Source organism: Agelaius phoeniceus, chromosome 3 (assembly GCF_051311805.1).
Source record: "Agelaius phoeniceus isolate bAgePho1 chromosome 3, bAgePho1.hap1, whole genome shotgun sequence".
In the NCBI taxonomy this organism is placed as follows: Eukaryota; Metazoa; Chordata; class Aves; order Passeriformes; family Icteridae; genus Agelaius; species Agelaius phoeniceus.
In genome coordinates this window covers 82256030-82272198 of record NC_135267.1, presented here as the reverse complement: position 1 = coordinate 82272198, position 16169 = coordinate 82256030, and positions in this window count along the sequence as shown.

The following is a 16169-nucleotide window of genomic DNA, read 5'->3' as shown; positions in this document are numbered from 1 at the left end:
AAATCATTAATGCCACCCTTGCCGGTTGGCTTCCCCGGTATTGGTTAAGTAGCTGTCGCGCGTTTGTTACCTGAGACGCTGCAATGCTCTATAATCAGACTATTCATTTTCTTCTGAGGCTGGTCCTACAGAACTGGTTTGAAATGCATGGCTAAGGGAGATAAAAACTAGCACTCTTTCAGGCAATCAGATTTTTCCTGGTTTTGCCTCAGATTAAAGCCGCAAACTGGTGAAAGTTCACTTGGGAAAGCTGAAGTAACTGTTCCATTAAGACACTCCTGATGCATCCCTCTTTCTCCCTCCATGTGATCAGCGTCTACAGCAAAATAATTCACAACTACCTCCCCAATCCCCTTGACCCTTTAAAGGTCCTGAGGTCAGTGGACCTGCTCTATAAGTGACTGCTCACCAGAAAGTCATCTGATCTGATCCCTGATGTCCTCACTGAATTTCACCTGCATTCCTTCAATCCCCATTGAATTTGACAGGTGCTCTGCAAAAACGTATTATCCCAAGAAGGAGTGACAGTCTCAGTCTTAAAACTGGGCACATTAGACAATTCCATCACCAGTCTCTACAGAGGTATCTTCATCATGATCAAGAATATGTCTCTTATTCATCTGACTCTTTTCTTTATAGATTATAAAGACTTCTATTACTCTGTATTTTTTCCCAGTGAGGATTTATGTACTAGTCAAAACATTTCTTGCAGTTTTGATAAACTATACAATTATGAGTTCTTTAAGACTGTCTTTGTAAGATATTTTCTACACTCCTGAAGTGTATGGGTGAATACTTTTCTGTACCTTACTTCATTCTGTCAATATTATTTGAAAAGTATGGAAAACAAAATTTTATCCAGCTTTAAAACCAGCCTACAAAATACATGGACAAAGGTAAAAATATGCTATTTCTTTTTTGTCCTACCTTGTTTATGCAGTAAAGCCTGTAGACTGGTTTCATCGCAGTAGGTGCTCATTTACTCCAATTCCTAAAACTCTTTCCAATCTTGTGGAGAGAAAGAGAACCATCTGTTTTGTGTGTTATTATGTAGAAATTCTGTGTTTGACTGAGTTCAGCTAGCCAGATCCAATGTGTTTTCATTTATTTTTATCTAATTTCATTATTATCTTGTAATTGTTAGTCTTCTAGTCCATCTACTCCTCCCAAATTTTGCAGCCAACAGCACCCAGTCTGCATAACTAGTGAATATACAGCAGAAATTCTTCATTTTGTGATGATTTTTTGAATCATGAACTATTATGATTAATTTTTTGAATGATGGAAATTACAGAATTATAAATCCCTGCAATGTCCATATCATTGATAATGATTAATAAAAAAGAGTCAGAAGCATCAGTTACCCGGAATCTGTATGGTGTCCCATAGTTTGAAGAATACAGAATGTTTGAAAATTTGTACAACCTTCCCAGCTGTACCATGACCGTGGTGCGTGTGAAAAAATCTACACAAAGACAAGCTCTACTTCTCTCAGAGAAGAACTACCCTAAATTCCCCAAAGGAATGTTCCTCCCAAGGTGCAGGATCCTGCATGCTCCTCCCAAGGTGCATTTGAATCCTGCACCTTGGGAGGAGCATCCCTGGCACATCCCCCACAGGCTGGTGACTTTTGCATGGGTGGGCAAAAAGCACTAAGATGTGGTCAAATGTAAAGATAAAATCCAAAAGTGCTTACATGGGTGTTTTGTTGCTTTGTAAGTTCTGCAAGTTGCAAAGACTGCAAACATGTATATTTCTAGCCAAACTTATACTATTTTGACACAGACTGTTGACCATATCCAAGGCTAAGTGGACTTAGTGGTATCTAGACTTACCAGAGAATTTTAGAATTCAAGGGGGCCTTGCTGAAGCTCATAACAGAACATGAGGGACCACAGCCTGATTGTGCTGGAATCCATTTTAATAGATCATAGTTGTTGCTTAGATACTGCATTGGCAGTGTTTATGTATTAGCAATAAAACAAGTCGTAATCATCCACATAATCTGTCCTACTTCTTGTGCCTGGCTGGGAACCTTCTCTCAAATGCTCTGCTATAGACAGTCAGATTCTGCTCTTAGACCTGCTGGTGTAAATTCTTTTTGTTCTTATTGATGAGCATTACACCAGAATTTCACAGATAATTTCTGATGCATCACATTTAGCGCATCACATTCAGATCACAGTTTGAGATTGCATCTACATTATCCAGGGGATGGGAGAGAAATTTTCATACTTTTAAAATTGCAGTTCAATATTTTTTTAAAACTTCTGGTTTTTAGTAAAAGTGGTCTGAAAAATGTACAAGCAAGAAGTATTTTATACCAAAAATTTCCCCTTTCTTTTCCCCTGCTCCTAAATATTTGGCTGCAAGTTTTGCAGTTTCTGTGGCTGTTGGTAGAAGTCTTCATCCTGGCTCCTAGCCCCTTAACCAGAAAAATTAAGATTTAATTTGGTTTAAATAATAAATTAGTGATATAAATAAGCAGACTATTTTACTTTTCCTTTTTTCCTCGCTAGTTTTCAAAAGTATGACCCTGATAATGGACAATTTTTTTTTTTTAAATAAATATACAGTGAGGACCCACACTTGTGAATAAAGGCTGCGTGCACATTTTACATTTTATGGAATAGAGACCTGTTTTCCTATTTAAGTGGTACAGGCTGGAACTTTTGTGCAGGATACGTACAAGCCTTATTTCTTATCATACTATAAAACAATTTATAAAATCAGGCAAGTTCTTGTGGGTGAAAACTAAAGGCTCAGCACTTAGCATTCCACACTGGCATTCAAAAACTCAGACACCTTGTCTTGCACAGTCATTTTGCTTTTGTTTTTCTTGCTGTATCTTGTTTTCCTCTCCAAATTTTCAGTACTATTCTATTCTATTTTCTGTCTTTCAGTGGATTTCTCCAGCAGCACCTGGGCATTCAGGCCCTGGCAGCTCCTGAATGTCATTGCTTTGAAGGAACTGAATCCCTTTAATTTTATTTCACCTGCTCTCTCATAGGGGGTGACAGATGACAAACAGTGAGGGGAAGGAGAAGCATGGCCATTAGTATGAGTGTGAGCATCCCATGGCTTGTTGAGAATAATATTGCCTTTGCTTTGTTAAAAATGTTAATTGTGAATGCAAAATACAGATGTCCTTCAGATAACAAATGGAATAAATTGGTGTACCGTGTAGTGAACAAACTTTTTTTGCTTTGATTCTTGCTTTTTCCTTCCATTCTCTAGACAATGTTCAAATTCAGCCATTTATATCACATGTGTAGCATGATATCCACGAAGGAAGTAAAGGATCTCTAAGACCTGTGGGATGCTCTAAGTGTAACCACAATGGTTCCCCACTTGACACCATTCTTTTCATTTGTACTCAGGCTGTTATCTTATCATTGCTTCTGTAGTGTCATATTCCATACAGGTTTCTCTTGCCAGCACTTGTTAGTGTCTTCCGAACAAATTTTTACTGCTGGTCCCTGTCTTGTCTTCCCACCTGTTTAAGTGGATGCCCATTGTCATGTCACAGGTGTCACACTGCTTGCTGTTAGCTTGTGGTTCTGCTGAGCTCTGATATGCACTGTCCCCATCTGATGTGTGAAGCAGACCAGCTTCTGGCAGTGAGCACCTGGATGCCCTTTCAAGTGTGTGCCCCCTTTGCTTAACAGCATCTCCAGCACACTCTGCTTTCTAATAGGGTTAAATTTCTGGTTTGAGACTTGGATAAAGGTCCTTTTTAAAACCTTTTTGCTTATTGCAGAATGAAATAAGATCATGCTGTGTCAGTGTCGCATATTTTGCAAGGCTATTCCATCTATTCCATCAGATTCTGCTGAAGGTGCTGTTGGCAATCTTAATAAAAATTCTGAATGACAGATCATAGCCCAGAGGCTACTCAGCTGCTGGACCTGGGGCATCAGGTGCAGAGCAGATGCCTTGGAGAGCACCTCACATCTTTGAACCAGAAGCAGCAGCTGTATTTGCTGGGAGCTTTCCAATATGTTGCCTGTGCTACCTTTATGATAGATGGAATGGATTTATTTATCCATAGGGAGTTAGTGATCTCATTTTTTATTACTATTTTCCAAATGAAAAGGGAACCTCTTTTCTGTAGCAAAATCTACTGTTGCATCTATTGTGCCACACTTCTAGCAATTATTTTTCGTTCCAGTTGCTGACTAAGAGCAGAGATCTATTGTATGAATAGCTCTTGAATTGTTCCTGTAGTTCTCCTCAGCTTATTCTGAAATTTAGTTGGAAGATACATGAAAATGTTTCACTAAAATTTATTCTTCTGTTAAGAAAAAAATCAAACCATGCAAAAACCTCAAAATATGCAAGATGAAGTCACTTCTCATCTTACTGTACAGTTCGGTCCCACCAGAAAAATTAAGATGGATATGTTAGTGCAGAATACGTGGTTATACCCAAGAAAGGAGTATGCTGCTCCAAACCTTAGAGCCAAACATTGAGAAAAAGTCAGAACTGAGAAATTTTTGTTATGGTTTGAGTTTGTCTCCACAGATTGTCAATTGTAATATCAGTATATGTCCGGGTGTTTTCTCCCCACAGAGAGTTGTTCTGTACAAGGATTAGATACATCCATTCTTTTGATATGTGAAGTGCAATCTCCAGTGTCTTTCCATTATGAAGATTATAGAAGTCTTATAATTGTGTTTTACTTGCCTATGAGCACCAGAGCTCTTGAAAAAATATATTTCAGTGGACAGGAGTACAGCTTGAAACATTTTAGCTGCTTTTATCTGAAGCACTCATGGTAATTATTGCTTTGCATTATTATCTTATTATCTGGCTATTTATCATTTCATATGGAAGATGATTTTCTGACCAGGTCTGATGCTGACACAGAGCTAGGAAAAAGCAAAAGAACTTAGTTTCAAAAGTAATCTTACTTCCAAGCCATATTTATAGAGGACCCTTCAGGAACTTAGTGCAATATTTTTGCCTGTAGTCAAATTTTCAATGAGCTGTGTACATGATACAATTTCTGTTGGACATAGAAGCATATATTTCTCATAAAAAAAAATTCTTGTGTTTGATAGTATCTAGAGGCTAAAATCAGAATTGGGCTTTTGTGGGCTACAATACATAGCTATATTATGACACAATGGATTCTGCTTCAATGAGTGATGAGGGGAAGATGGGAATCTCAGGTAATCTCAGCTGTAGGGAGAAGTGTTATTTTAAAAAGTTTCTGAACCATTTCAGCTTTTAATGTCCTAGTATTACCTGTCTTATCAGTGATAAATGGTTAGTACTTTATACTATTGCAAAAGGACTTACAGACCTTGCTTTATTCGTTTGTATTTTCAGAATGATGGATTATGATATGAGTCCTTCAATGTTTGGTGCTAGAAGAAATCCAACATTTTTAACAGATATGTGCTGAAGCTAAATACAAAAGAGCCAACTAAACCATTGGTAGAAAACCTATTCAGTGTTTAACACTATGCTGTTATGCTTCTCATGCAGGAAAAAATCTCACTGACCTCAGGGACAAAGACTTATCTGTGGGAATAAGGTTATTGTGCTGGTATAAAAGAAGATTTACTTTCCAAATATATATAGTTCATAAATATGCCTCTCCAAAACAGCAGCATTCTGGGCATTCTTTCTTGTGAGTAATAAGCATAAACCAAAATTGCTGACATGGATTTAAAATATAAACTTTTTTTGAATGGTATGAAATCTAAGAAAAGAAAAGCTGACAAGATAAAGTGTATTTTAAATCATTAAATTACACTGTGGGAAGTGTTTATTATGAACTTCTGAGGTGTTGCCAGCTTTGAGCTAATTGGCCAATGTTACTTCTTCATGAAATAGATGGATGAAGAAATTCATAAGCCACTCATTTTCATTGGCAATATTTGATGTATTCAATATCTGCCCACTTGAGAATAGAATTTTAAATATTAATATAACATTCAGGCGTATAAACATCTGTATCACAATCCTGTTGGCAAAAAGGTTGTGATATAAACTGCAGTTAATAGACTTAAATCTGCAAAATTCTATTTGAAGTGTCAGTTTTCTTGTCTTTAAATCAGTGTAATGCAGGAAAAGAATATAACTGAGCTACCAATGATAGCACTGGCAAAATTTAGGTGTTAAACTGCTGCAAAGCAAAGTATTAACTGCATGGTATGTGTAATCCTGCTTCCAAGTGACTAGCAATAGTATTCACAGAATTCCTCTTCTGGAAAATGGAGAGTCTTAAAAAAAGTTGTGTATCAAACCTCGATTACCAGTTCTCAAAGCTGACTTTAGTTCTTGTTGCTATTAGCAGTAAGTCACATGTCTCATACTGAAAAATTCCATGAGCATGAGGAGCCACAATTCCTTGTAAATATTTTGTCAAGGAAAATTGTAAAAGAGGCATGAGATACTACAAAACGTGCACCTGCTTCCAAAAAAGTAAGCATGAAAGAAAAGCAGAACATCTTATACACATTATACTCTATATTAGCAAAAAGATTTAAAGCTCAATCAGAACTATATAGGATAAAATAGTCATTTGTTCACTGCAAATAAGATGTGCAACATTTAATAAACATTGGACTACTATTAAAGGAGATAATAAATGCCATATTTTAAAAATATTTGAGAAATCAATACTGAAACAATGATCTAACCATATATTATCTCTTCCATGAGTGCATTCTTTTAAAAATTGTTTCCAACATTACAGGCAATAGTGAGAAAAATGTCAGGCATAAGCTCTGTTTGGGTGAGAACAACCTGCAGAGAGGGCTAAATTTAGAAATATTCATTGAACATGCATTCAGTGAACTCTCAAATTAAAGTCTAAGTGAAACTAGACAAACCTGCTGAAGACCGAAAATTCTTTAAAGAATGGGGTTACATCACTATATAATTGTTTATGTGACAGGTTAGAAGATAATATTTTAATAGCAGTCATTGTACTACTTATTGTTGCTGTGAGTCAGAATTCAATTACGTAATTTCTGTGAGGTTTTGCTTCTTTTTGTAGGTTAACAGGATTCTAAAAGATCTGAAATTTTTTGATTTTGCATTGGATGATTGTTTTACAGGAATGTCTGATTAATTCTCTATATCAGTAGCTAAGTCCAGACCTTGTTAAGAAAACAAGTTGTTTTATTTGACAGGACTCTTGAGTGATTTATTCAGAGATAAGTATAAAGGACCTTTGAAAACCATGCAGTGAGGTCTCTCTCATTCTGTGCATCTGCTCCGTACAGAAAGCAATGATCTTCTGCATGAGAAGTTAATGGATATTAAAATGGTCTCTCAGCAAGGCCATATTTTTATATAATTGAGATGAACCAGGGACAAAATCAGTGGTAATCAGGGCTGACAAAAGAAGTACATCACTGTGAGAAATAAGCTCACATCATGTAGTGAACTGAAAAAGCCAGCTCTTGGAACCAGAATGAATCATCTACTTGTGGAATTTTTTTAACATCTTGGTCTTGAAAGGCTGAAGATAACTCTGGAGGATGGAGAGGTTACACCGGAATGCTCTTGCTGTTATTTTCAGATGTGCATAAGACATTGGTATTCAGGACTCTCTTTTTTTTTCCATGAAATAGGGCAAACACTCAGGAAAATATTCTGAGAAAAAGACTAACTGCTATGTTTTATATGTAGATTCAAATTTCTTTTGATCAGTTGTAGAGTTAGGCTTATCATGTTTGAGTGTGGATTCAGGTAGGCTTGGGTAAATAAAATCCATGCTCAGATTTAGAAGTGTCTGTGGATAAGTAAATGTTTGTTGCAGAGTTTGAGGTTGTTTATTAGCTAATTCACTGAATCAGAAAAGGTCCATTTTAGAGCAGATCCTATACCATCTGATGATGTAGCCACCTCTTTGATGTCCCATTGCAGTTGCTTTATGATCAGGACAGGTATTTGCAGGTCTTGGGAGTCCTATCAAGTCTCTTCAGGTGCTGCACGGTGGTGTGTGAGAGCTGGGGAAGAATCCTTTTGTTCCAGGAGGGAAACCTTTCCTGTGTGACCATGTTTCCTCTCCTGTCTGTGGTTGCCATGGAGGCAGTGCAGGGTAATAAGGTGTGGAGGGATAGAATGTAAGAAAATAAAGATAGTGCAGAAGGTAGTCTCACACCTGAGGAATTGCAGCTGTACTAATCACCAAAGATTAGGAACAGGCTGGCCCTTAATAGGCCACAGCTGTGTCCAATAAGAAGATGAGTGCCACAAAAGAGTGGGCTAGCTGGGTGAGCAGAGTTGGAGTCAGTTGGTTGTGCTGTGAAGGGAGATGGAGTTTGTTGGTTGTGCTGTGAAGAAGGAGCCAGTGCTGTAAGGAGGTGCCCATGAGAAATCACTGAGCAGGTATGGAACTTTTGCAATAAGATGACAACAATAAGGGGTGATGTTCTTGGGACACCTGAGATTAAGGAATCTCCTGAAGGAAAGTAAAAAGAAAATGTTGCAAAGGCAAGACTGTCTTTTTCTTACTGGGCTTTCCTTTGGAGCCTAAGCAGAAACATACTCTTGGCCTGACTAACCAAGTACGGCATAGTGGAAATCAAACCTTCAGAGTAGGTGCTTTACTTTTCTATGTGGTCTGTGTCAAAAAATTTAATACCAAAAAAAGTATGATTTTTTTTTTTTCTGGATCTGGTATACTGACTTAAACTGCTGGAAATGCCACACAAAATAATATGAGGCCTGGCCCTTTCCGAAGCCGTTTTTTGCAAAGGGCTTATGACCTGGTGCTCTCTTTTGCACCAAGGCCGTTGTCACAGTGAGCTGGGCAAACAGCTGCTCTCTTTGGAGAATGTTCAGCTTCCTACTTATTGGTGCTTCTCTGGTGGGAGAAGAGGCTCAAGCATTTTCTAATTGTCATCAAGGACAGAGACTGAGGTAGTGAGTTTGGCTTTGCCTGAAGGCTATAAGGCTCCAGGATCAGAGGCCCCATCTGTGCAGGCCTGTGCAGACTCCAGACTGTAATGTCTGGAGGGGAGGTCATGTGAAGCATGTTTGAGAACTGGTGCTGTGAGCGGCATACTTAGATCTGGAATAGAGTGTTACTCTGCTGACTTGAGGACCTTGACTTCAAGGAGCTTTAGAAAGTGTTTTTGTTTGCACTCTCCTCCACAACATGCTCCATTTCACAGGGGTATTTCTCCTAGAATATTGGAAATAAGCTCATAGTTTCTCCTCTTTAGGATTTTCAACTCCTCTCGTGTTTCAAATTAATGTATGTTCTGAAGCATTCCCACACCTCTTCTTCTTTCATTATGCAATTCTGAAGCATTCTTTAGGCTGCGCTAGCATGGAGAACATGAGTTTAACACTCCCAGGAAAAGCAGAGAATCAACATTTTTCAAAATAGGCAAGTATTCTGACCTTTTGATTATTGGGTGAAAAGAGAATATAACTTTCTGAAGCAGAAGTTGAACAATTTGTTGCCAATTCTAACAGGGTTTCAAGACAGGGCAAGCAGAGAAAAAATAAGGTCTAAGACTTGACAGGAGTAAAATTAGGTGCTGACATGTCCCCAGGGTAAGATGAAAAGTTTTGCAAATGCCTGTATCACTTGATTGTTTACACAGATGGTCACAGAAATCTTTAAGCACAAGTTCCTCTGGTGAATTGTTAAATCTCTGCTAGAATTAATAATATTTTGTGCTTATGGGGTTTATATTTCCTTTCTGGCAGGCTTTAATAACTGCCTCTTCTATACCCCTAGGAAACATCAGGACTTCTTTATTATATCCCAGGAAATGCTAAAGCCTGGGGCTGGGAGTCTTAAACATTTGTATTTATTACCATTTATCTAGCCACAATAATAATGTTAAAGTACAAAGTAACCAAGAAGGTACAGAAGTACAGAATAGGAAAGCACTGAATTCTTAAGATCAACTCACTCAATCAAACAAATATGTCCTTGGACAAAGGGACACTGATTTCTGACCCGCAATTTAATCCCAATTTTGAAGGACGCAGTAGCAATTAATGGATACATAGCCTATGGATAAAGGAAGGAATTTCTCCCTGGGCAGCTGGTAGTTAGGTTTGCTGAACCAAATATTGCACTTTGTGAAATCCAGTCCTTGCAACTCAGTTGCAAATGTTAATCTTTGGTTTAAAATATTTCTCAGTGTAACCTAGTAACAGAAGACACAAGGCTCTCTGTTAGGATCTGATTATTTTGACTACTAGAGAGATGCCTCTGCCCAAACTCAGGTGCAAATGAGACCATATGCAGAAGTCAATAGTATAGATTTTATTCAACAGCAAATGGGGTGTAGAGATAGAAAAAAATAAAAAAGGAGGGAGGAAGGAGAGAGTGTTGGAGCAGAGCCACAGGTTAGGGAGATAGCCACTGCCCCTGTGGATCCTGCAGCATCCCATTGGTCCTTTTTCATTCTACTCCTCTTGGTGGGGGAGTCCTATGAAACATAGGCTCCCATGGGTTAATATACATTCAGGTACTCATGGAGGTGCCAAGCACCTCCCTTGTGGGGGAGAGTTTTGCCCTGTCTTTTGCTAAACTGTGGATATTTTGCAACACTGGATCATGTGAAGTTTTCAGGCAGAAGGCATTAGGAACGAGGCAGTGGGCTATGGCTTGCCAGACCCAGCCAGAGCTGATTTTCAGGAGAGCTGCTGAGTTTGCTTTCCTTGTGGATTCATTCCTTCCACCCCAGACCTGTTTACTTAGACCTGAGATAACTGAACAATACTACTACCTTTATTTTTTCTTAAGTTCCTGTCAGGTGGCTTAACCCACAGCCCAAATTCCTGGAATCCAGAAGGCATGTTTTGGGGCTGGTGGTTCAGTTGTTGCAGATGAGCAGTTGCTTCTTTATAGAGTTTTCTGTAGTGGGCAAAGTCCTTCATTGAGCTTTGCAATATTTGAACCATTAACCATTAATATATCTCACAATCTCCCATTAAATTTAAATGCAATCTTTTATGCAATTGTAACCATTTATAATTCATCTTTCATGCAATTATAACCATTTATAATTCATAAAATACAAGTTGTAATTAGCCAGTTGAACTGCAAAATAATTACTTAATACAAGAAATAAGAAAAGAGACAAGTGTAGAAAGAAATAAGTCATTAACTAACTGTGAATGTATTTAAGAAGGAAATTAATTAAAAGCTTTTTTGTTCTCAGAAAAGTCATTCTGGACCAGCTTCCCAACAGTACCACAGTGGCAGCTGGTATACAATTATTTTAAGAGCTTTCCATGATCATTACTCAAATAACTTGGCTGCACAAAATAGCAGAGGAATGATCTTTTAGAGTCCCTTGTCAAGCCTATAATCTATGTATTTTTTTTCTTTACAAGTTCTTCACACCAATACATGACTAAAAGAATAATACAGAATTACATGTGCTAAATAGTGCATTAAGACTAGCCTCTGCTAACGAGGTTTCTTTGCAAAATTTGTTAGTGTCATATTGCTTTCAGGAGATTTAAATGCCTTCTTTTCTTGTAGAACAATACCTATTTAGTTAGATCAGTTTGGCATTTATTGCATTGTATTTTCCTTTTTCTAACTACATCTGAAGAGAATAAATCCTCTCCCTTTGTTCTCTCATGCACAAAGCTTTCAGAAATAGAAAGAAAAGAGTACCATCAGAAAATGAAATAGAGTTCACCTTCAAAGTATTGCATGTGACTGAAAGTAAAATAATTCCATTTCATGGAGTGATGTATTTTCAGTGCTTTTTCTATCTGCAGATTTACTGTCATGTCAGAAAAGTAACTTGAAATCTACAGCAAGGAAAGAGAGGGAAGATATCTGTATTTCCTTCTGGAACATATTATGACCAAATACCTTGAGTCCCTAGATTATTGGTTAGTTGGATGCAGCACGTAGGTTTTCTTTGACCTTTTGATTTTCAAAAAGCCTGAATCAGCAAAGCAAACCTCTCCAAACACACAAATGCAAATAATATCAGTTTAGAAGAGCCCAGTGGCCTTGAAACCCAAATAGCTCAACAGAACCCGAGTATTACTGAAATACAGGTACATGGGTGTGAATCACTGAGTATAAAATATATTGCACCACTTTGGAAACATTTGGGCTAGACAAAGAAGTAACAAGAAATACTCTTTCATTTGTACTTTCAAGGAGTTCAATGAGATAACTAAGTTTATCAGAGGAACTAAGAAGACAATGTTATCCATTCTGCTTGATACCTTTCAAGCTGCAATTAGATAACTGGCAGTCATTCTGATACCAGACATTAAACCACGCATGCCTCAAATTTGATCTGAGCTTATACTAAAATTAGTATGTTTGTCAAGATCTGAAGAATTCAGGTGTGACAACGTGCACTTTGAAAATCATCTATGTAATTTTGAAAGGCCTGTTCAATCTGCAAATCTGTCTAAAAGTGTGATTTGTGCTGAATTAAACATTCACAGTTTAATGTAAAATATAGAGTAGTTCCTGGAAACTAAATGCATACAATGATTGCATTTCCTACTCCTAGTGCCTCCCATCCTAAAATAGTTTTTAGGTAGGTTGAAAAGAGGTTTCTGGAGTATGGTGACACTTTCTGTGTGCTGAGGTTGATGAAAGAGAGACCTGATTACCTATAAAGATATGACAAGCATGTGAAATTTATATAACCAACTGTATTTTGCTCATTGCTAGTTCTCTTTTATTCCTTTGATTGCGGCTACAAACCCAGCAATCCATTATTCTACAGCATTCACCCTCCTCTGGCAGAAAATCTTCCTAAGAGCAGGGCTGGTGACAGCAGAGGTGCAGGTGGTTTGAGAGTGAATCTGAATTGCACAGTGCTGTGCAGTCCAGAGGCACCCTACAAAGCTCTGGGCACAAGGACGTGGTACCTGATCTAACATAGTGTTTTGGACCTGATGATTCTCAGCCTGGGAAGAGAGCTTCCCTAGAACCTAGTTGTGATAACTAGATAGGGAAAATTCATAGAAACTGCAGAAGGGATTATATTTTGTCCCGAAACTACCTTGAGGACTCAAGTAAGGCTTAAATGATATAAAGATGTTGATCTGTGTTGGTCTACAGGAGTTGACTGAAATTTGAAAGCAATGTGAAAGTCTTTAAAATACCAAAATAATTTTAAGAATGATAGAGATGTTATGGAAACCTTACTTCACATCTTGAGGGTAATGAGACGTTTTCACAAAAAAAAAGTTACTTTTAAAATTATTAGTGAATGTGAGCTGTCTTTCACTGAGCTGCAAAATGCAACTTCAACTTTATAATTGTATATCAGCATTCTGTATTATTCCATGGCTGGTCTAATATGATACATGAATTTAGAAAATCAGAATTCCGAATTCACGTCTTCAGAAAATATGCAAGCAATATTCTGAGACACCCTCTGCTAATATTAGAAGAAATAGCAAAAAATGTGTGTGTATAACAAATACTTGAAAATGTTATTTACACACAGAAATATATACACATGCATGCCGTAGCTGATATGTGTTTAAAGATAGTGTCTGTTAATATGTGTGTTTCCTGAAAATTTTGCATTAATATCGTTCAGTCAGATATCATTCTTGGCACACCTGTTCTTAATATTGTAAATTCAACATAAAATATCGAAAATATCTGCATTTTTGCCAGTCTTTAATTTAAAATTAGAGTTTGCTGTGAGATGTTGTGGTCCATGATCTGGGGAACATAATAATATAGAGAAGGACTCTGCTATGTCAGCAAGTGCTGAGTTATAGCATTTGTTCAATAATTTTTTCTAATCCCCAGGCTTCCTACAGAGTGCTTGTGGCTGGAACAATTGGAGCTATTTAGTATTGTTCATCTGCTCCTCCTGGTGTTCATAAATACAGTGGTGTGTCCACATAAGGCACAACCAGTGAGTGCTGTGACTACACAACTGGGAGAAAGACTGAGATGCAGATTTTCCTGTATGCCTTGGTGCCTTAGGCAGGCCAATTCTCATTATTAGCATGCACATGTGTGTTAACAAGGTGTGAGAGGTACCATGTGCAACCTGACTGCACTTATTTTCTACTGATGGGGAGTTCTCTTTGCTGGATCTTTCATTTGCCTTTGCTTTGTGTGTGTGGCAGAGAAAGGAGGTGAAGAGCAGGGGTCAGAGAGTGCCCACAGGGTGCTGTGCTCTCAGGGGGAGATCCTTGTATGGAGTGCAGGTGCCTATGATATGTTCTGCTCCCCTCTGTAAAAAAGCCTGGTGGTTTTCTACTGGTCTCAGATGTTTCAGTCAGGAACAGCTTCTTGGTATGTTAAGGGTTGCACAGATGCCTATTTTGGCCTGTGGGATCAAGAAGGTTGAGTGAAGACCAGGAAATGTGCTGTGCACATGTGGTATGTAGCTCTTGCTCTGAGTGAGCATTTTGGGTTTCTCCTGTACATAAGATATTTGATTTATAAAGTCTAGTCTGGAGTGAGAGGATCATTCCTTGGTTAGTTCCTCTGTTCTTCTGCAGTGCAGCTGTGGTTGTAGGTCAGAAAAATGAACAGACAAATTGGGAGAGAAATATAAGAATATGCAGGAGAAAACTGAATATGGAGTATTCTTCCACCAGTGGAGGAATCACTAGCAGAGATGGTGGTTGACACATGGGATTCAGATTAAGCTGATATAATTATGGTATTGTTTTGAAAAAAAGGAATTGATTGTTCTTTACTTGGCAACAATATACTGGTTTGTGTGCTGAACGCTTAATGGAAATATGGATTTTTGGAAGCCTGTTTTTAAAAGAAATCATTGTTAAATCATGCTTGACAGACCTGATTGCATCCTATGACAAAAAAGCCTGACCCAGATGAATGAGGTGAGAGCAGTAGATATTGTCTACCTCAATGTCACCAAGGCTTTTGACACTGTCTCCCACAATATCCTCATAGGCAAACTCAGGAAGTGTGGACTGGATGAGTGGACTGAGATGCATTGAGACCTGGCTGAACAGCAGATCCCAGAAGGTTGTAGTCAGTGGCACAGAGTCTAGTGTGAGGCCTGTCACTAGGGGTGTCCCCTAAGGATCAATACTGAGCCCAGTAGTGTTTCACATGTTCATCAGTGACTTGGATGAAGGGCAGATGCCTCCTCAGCAAGTTCACTGATGACACAAAGCTGGGAGGAGTGGCCAATGCCCCAGAGGGCTGTGCAGGCCTTGGGAAGGACCTGGACAGGCTGAAGAGATGGGCTGGGAGAAATCTTCTGAAACTCAATCAAGGGAAGTGCAGGGTTCTGCACTGGGAGAGGAAGAGCCCCCTGCACCAGTACAGGCTGGGGCCTGACCTGCTGGAAAGCAGCTCTGTGGACAAGGACCTGGGAGTCCTGGTGAGCAACAAGCCATCCATGAGCCAGCAGTGAGCCCTTGTGGCCAAGAAGGCCAATGGAATCCTGGGGTGCATTAGGAAGGGCAGTGCCAGCAGGTCAAGGGAGCTGATCCTGCCCCTCTGCCCAGCCCTGCTGAGGCACATCTGCACTGCTGAGTCCAGTCCTGGCTCCTCAGGACAAGAGAGACATGGAGCCCCTGGAGTGGCTCCAGTGCAGGGTAACAAAGATGATTGAGGCTCTGGAGCATGTCTCTAATGAGGAAAGGCTGAGGGAGCTGGGCCTGTTCAGCCTGGAGAAGAGGCCCTGAGAGGGGACCTCATCAATGTCTGTGAGCATCTGAAGGGAGGTGCCGGGGGGATGGAGCCAGGCTCTGCTCCGTGGTGCCAAGCAATAGGACAGGAGGCAATGGGCAGAAACTGATGCACAGGAAGTTCCACCTGAACATGAGGAAGAACTTCTTTACTGTGTGGGTGACTCAGCACTGGAACAGTTTGTCCAGAGAGGCTATGGAGTCTCCCTCACCAGAGATATTTGAGAACCATCTGGACACAATCCTCTGCAATGTGCTCTGGAATGACCTTGCTTGAGCAAGGAGGTTGGATCAGGTGAACTCATGTGGTCCTGACCAGCCTTATCCATGTGTGATTCTGGGATTAAAACAGAAGTATGAATAATGAGATTGAAGGGTTAGATATTATAACTGGCATAGAGGAAAGAGTCTAAACAAACAAATATCCTCACGCTAGAGAGTGGAAATTTAAGAGATGTCTATGAATTCATAGAGATTTCAGAGTTGTTGCCTATTATTACCATTCATTGTTAGAACAGAGGAGCAATTTTGTGATTTGAACTAGACCATGGGCA